Source organism: Austrofundulus limnaeus, unplaced genomic scaffold (genome assembly GCF_001266775.1).
Source record: "Austrofundulus limnaeus strain Quisiro unplaced genomic scaffold, Austrofundulus_limnaeus-1.0 Scaffold220, whole genome shotgun sequence".
Lineage (NCBI taxonomy): Eukaryota > Metazoa > Chordata > Actinopteri > Cyprinodontiformes > Rivulidae > Austrofundulus > Austrofundulus limnaeus.
In genome coordinates this window covers 559,611-563,894 of record NW_013952622.1, presented here as the reverse complement: position 1 = coordinate 563,894, position 4,284 = coordinate 559,611, and the positions used below count along the sequence as shown (strand labels likewise).

The 4,284-nt window shown below is 37.0% G+C and overlaps 1 long non-coding RNA gene across 1 annotated transcript; it reads left to right on the top strand.

The window, feature by feature from the left end:
* The first annotated feature begins 669 nt into the window (after positions 1 to 669).
* LOC106525254 (uncharacterized) lies at positions 670 to 1,829 on the top strand. Its single transcript, XR_001311095.1, has 3 exons — positions 670 to 861; positions 1,502 to 1,641; positions 1,739 to 1,829. It is a non-coding gene; the product is annotated as an uncharacterized LOC106525254 (long non-coding RNA).
* The last annotated feature ends 2,455 nt before the right edge of the window (positions 1,830 to 4,284 follow it).

Here is a 4,284-nt window from a genome sequence, read left to right as displayed (position 1 = left end):
CAATAAACTTACAGTTTTTCATTTCTTTCCTGGTCAGTATCTGATCGAATTAAGGATGTGGTGCTCCGAGGAATGATATATTTTAAATATAGTATATGTAAATATAATATATTTAAATATATCCACAAATTATCTATTTCAGAATTCTAAACTTTTAAATTACCCTACCTGTACAAACATGATAGTACAATGTATAAACCTGATATATTGGAAAAAATTATAATTATATTGTAAAAATGTGATATTTATTGTATAAACTTAATAATTACATTATCCAGCTTATTGTACAAATGTGATCATTTCATCCTGATGGTGGCAGTAGTGAGCTCTGAGACTGCATTGACAACAAGACTTAACAGGAAGATGAAGTCAGTGCAATCCATAGATGAGTGTACTCTGGGAGCAGGGAGAATGGCAGAAAATGGACAGGTGCAAAATGGATTCCAGTGTAACTAATATTTCAATGTCACAGATATCCAGCGTATCCATCTTGAACACATTTAAAGTGCTGAAACTTCTATCCATACATGTTTTTTTTTTCAGTCACGTGACCTCCTCCCTACCCTGACGGACATAGCATTGCGGTTCCTGCTGTTTTTAGTCAAGACTACTTTGATCACCTATCTGTAAAAGACAAACAAAGACATGAGAAAAAATACTGATGTTGTGGACTTCCTCTGCCTCTGCAACTTGTTTTAAAACATCTCTGCAAGTGGCAACATCTTACGACTCCAGTTCAGTGAGTTTTCAGTGGCTTTTGAAAGTCCAAACTGCTACAAACATGTTTTCAATCTGGATTGTTAAATAATGCTGTCGTGTGGAGGTGAAGAACCAGAATATGTTCATCTTTATATAGTCAAGGTAAGAACAATGTTGGTGTAAACAACTACTACATGCAGTTCTAATGTTTTGTTGACTTTGGCCTTTTTATTTAAAATGTTTATTCATAATACTACTGTAAATAAATGAATTATGATCATTGCTATTATGATAATATTAATATTGACTGAACAGTTTTCCAATATCAGATAGACATGCCTATAGTTTAAATGAAGCACCACTCAGCCTGCCACAATCCTCAACTGATTATTCCTAATGTGATCCAGAAATAAACATATCAGTAGTATTTCCATAAACTGAAGTTAAAGACATCACAACCAAGAAATGTTTGGGTGACATACAGAAATATATGATGCTTATTACATCAAAAAATGTTATTCTGTAAAACTTATTCAAAAACTCATCTGACTTTATTATTTGATACAAAAGTCATTCAGCTACTTGTGAATTCAACCCCTGAATTTCAGAGGTCAAGTGTTTACACCACTGTCAAATATGAACTCCGGACACAGCTATCAATCATAACCATGACATTATGTGACATTGAAATGTTCCTATACATTTTTTTGGTGGTGGGGGGGGGCTTTATTCATAAAAAATATTTGAAACATGTATCAGAAGTATTAGATGAGTTTAGTTTTTTTCCTGATTTTCCCCCGAGCATATACCAATATGGGAGTGGCAGCACACCAACATGACTGTGAGGAGAGGCCTCATCTTCATCACCTCTCTGTATTAGCCTACCTGTGGGTCAGGAGCATCTTGAYGTKTGACAGAACCTCAAATATTTCAGGCTGCACAGTACAGTAGTTAATTTTATTCACAAAAATACCAAATTTAATGTTGAATAAACCGTTTAAATAATTAATGCGTCAGTGTTGTCATCCATTTCTTTAAGGAAAATAATTCACTGTGCAATGTGACACTGTTTCTGTCTTCTAATGTTTAACTGGATGAAACAACATGGAGCCAGGATAAAATAAAGACACACATATAGACAGGTAAATACAGATATTTAGTTCATAAATATATTGTGTGTGTGCACATGTCATTAATTTATCATCATGCTTTCAAATGCAGGTGTAGCTCTTGCCCTAAATATGATGACGTGGTACAGCGGCAGCGTATCATATTTCCCTACAGACCATGACACTATATTATATGCTAATATACAAAATATGTATATTTTTKAATTAATATTTAAGCCACAGTTTATGTGTGGCCAAGGACGTTTTATACACTGGATTTAATTCACTATATTTTTTATCCTTTACAGTTTTTTGTCCATTATATTTTGCACATTTGTTGGGTGAAATAAAGTTATTTTAAAAAATAAAGCCCTCCCGTAAGTATTTMTTTTCGCGCATGCGCAAATGCGCACGCTTGAGCCAGCAGCAGCKAACTCCCTGTTGATATCAGGGCTTCTGGAAGAGATGGGAACACGGAAGTGAAGTTGTTTTTGAAGAAGGCGGTAGGAGTGRATTTTTTGGAGGATTGCATAAACTGTACTCTGAGTGTAATTCATGACTTCCACATCAGGAGGGAATAGTGGGAATGAAATGGAGTGGATGATGTCAAGATCATCTAGAATGAAACGAGCAATTAGGAAAAGACGGGAGAGAAAGAAAGAAAGAGAGAAAAGAAYAGACAMCAGTAAAAAGACAAAAACAAATACAAGTCAGAGATCTAGAGCACTGTTTCCCAAAGTTGGGGTTGGGACCCAAAGTGGGGTCCTGAAACATCAAGGTGGGGTCCTGACAGGATATTCTGAATTAATTACATTATTGCCTTAGTTGTTACAAAGGAGTGAGGTTAGTATATTTAAAATGATAAATGTAGTATAAAATATTGTTACTATGCCCATGCTTTGTTGACCTGATACAAATGTTTATCATCCAAAAATAGTTGGGGGCACAGGTCTCTGCTGCTGTTATTTTGTGGGTCAAAAGCTGAAATGTTTTGGAAACACTGCACTTTGGTTCCCAAAGTTGGGCTTGGGACCCAATTATGGGTGATTAAGCACCTTGGATAATCTCCAGAAATCAATTTAAAGGGTAATAAAATAATTGACGATGTAATATTTTCCCTAAAATTATTACAAAACCAAAGTATTTATGTTTGTGTTCAAGCTGTTTAGATTGTCAAAAAAGCCTGTGTTTTTAGGGTTATTAAGAACGTTTGTGTACTCAGACCAGTAATATTTGGGGTCACAGTTTTTTGCCATGGATATTTTGTGGGTCAGAAGACAAAAAGTTTGGGAACCACTGATCTAGGGAACTAGAAGAGCAAAACATGGAAGAAGATTGGAAAGTATTTGTAGAGTTTCAACAAGAAGGGGCACATAATAATCCATCCATCCATTTTCTGTACACGCTTCTTCCTTTTCAGGGTTGCGTGGGTCACTGGTGCCCATATCCAGCAGTCACAGTGCGAGGGGCAGGGTACACCCTGGACAGGTCGCAAGTCCATCACAGGGCCACATTTAGAGACAAACAAGACAAACAACCATTCACTCTCTCACTCACACCTAACTAAAGCAATAGAAAAAGAAATAGGCAGTATCAAAATGGCTGGGCTTATTAATAACAAAAAGCTATTAATTCATGCAATCAACAAACAGCAGCAGGAAAAAATAATCAAAATGACAACTTTAGTTGTGGAAAGAATAACAGCATACAAACCAGGTTCATTTGCAAAACTAAGGGGAGTCATTTCAGGAGTACCATTAGATGTGAAAATGGAAGATGTCAAAAATTAAACTAAAAGGAGGAAAAATTGGAGAGGCTAACAAATTAAAGAGTAAAAGAGATGTAGTTATTAAAGAAACCATGTCCGTGTTGCTACAGCTTGAAGATACCTTGCCCAAATCAGTTCAAATAGGTTTTCTAAACTACAAAGCAAGAGAATACATTCCNGGAAAACTGCGCTGCTAGCATTGCTGTGGCTTATCCTGTCTATCTCTGTCGTCCAGTGTTTATCGGTGACTTTGGTTGATTCAGCTCTGCTGGCATACAGCAGGGCCAAGTTACTGAGCTTTCGGTAGATCAGAGTGCTACCTTCACCAAATCTACTGGAGGACGTTCAGTGGGATCTATTTTGAAACTATCATCACCACCTCGAGAGCCTTGTGGACAATAGAGGACCAGGAAGAGAGGACAGAGAGGCGGCATCAAGAAGCGTGTATGCAGAGCCTCTAAGCTACCGCTGCCTCCTATCAAACTGTGTAATCCCCGCTCCGTCTGGAACAAACTGGAGGAACTGCGCTCTCATGCTATACCATTTCAGGAGTATTGTGAGTCGGATCAATTTGTTTTCAGCGAGACTTGGTTTAGTGACGTTGGGCCTCATGCAAGAACATGTTCATATTCTTATCCTAAATTTGTCATGATTTGTCAGTTTTCACCTTAGTTTTCCTAGTGTTTTTTATGTTCCCCAGTGTGTCTC